Raw genomic sequence first — 1,094 nt, 5'->3', positions numbered from 1 at the left:
AACTACCCCTTTCCTCCCACATTTTCACTCCGGGGAAGAGTTTCATCATTTTCCACTATCCAAGCCAGAAACCGGAGTCACCCTCGAGTCTTCCCTTTCCTTCAGCCTGGAAAATTCCATCAGTCACCAAATCTTGCAAATTCTGCTTCCCATAGATCATTGTTCGCTATTTCATCCTCTCCACCCAGGGCCACTCCCTTAATCCAGTTCCTCATCATTCCTTGTCCAGGCTGCTGCAATATGTTCCATTTTTTAATTTATGCTGTCACCAGAGTGAATTACCTGGTGTCACTCACTGATTTAAAATCCTCAGCATTTCCTTCATGAACTTCAAGGGGAAGTTCAACATCTTTGACCTGGGGAAACGAGCTCTCCCTGAGCCATGTCTCTCCATCCCTCACCACTTCTGTGTTCTTACTCTACTCTGACATTAAAACGAGGTACTTTGTGCTCTGCAGAGTGTCATGCTCTCCCTCACTTCCCTCCAGGATTATCTGTTCTCTCTGCTTGAAGTGCTTTCCCACTCCCTGTGCACCTAGCTAACTCCTAACCACATCTGAGAGTCAGCTCAAGTGTCACCTCCTCTTGGAAGAGGCTCTTGAACCCTTTGTGCTGAGTTACATTCCTCCTCTCTGTACCACCACCATTTCATATACTTCTGCGTTTGTGGTCATTGGTTTTTCTGGTCTACCTCACTTGAGGGTAGGGACTGTTCAGCCTGGTAACATCAACCTCTAGCACAACGCCAAGCACTGGTGGACATTCAGTATGTATTTATAGAATGAATGACGGAACAGTATTGAAAGTGGAAGGAGCTCAGGAAGACAGTCTTCTCTCTGATTTTACCACTAAATAGCTTGACAACTTGGGTGAGACCTATTACCTCTCTGGGCTTCAGATTTTTCATGTGAAATGAAATTTATAGATAGTTTAACACACATACACACACATACTTTCAAAATTCAACATAATGTAAATTTGTAATAGTAAGAAATAAAATAAATGGAAAGTAATTCATAACTGCTATAGTTTGAGAAGTTCATGTATAGGAAACTTCACCCCGATTGATTGTAACAGTGTTAAGAGCGTGGGAA

The sequence above is a fragment of the Galeopterus variegatus genome, unplaced genomic scaffold (genome assembly GCF_000696425.1).
Source record: "Galeopterus variegatus unplaced genomic scaffold, G_variegatus-3.0.2 Scaffold7988, whole genome shotgun sequence".
Lineage (NCBI taxonomy): Eukaryota > Metazoa > Chordata > Mammalia > Dermoptera > Cynocephalidae > Galeopterus > Galeopterus variegatus.
This window is presented reverse-complemented; position numbering follows the sequence as displayed.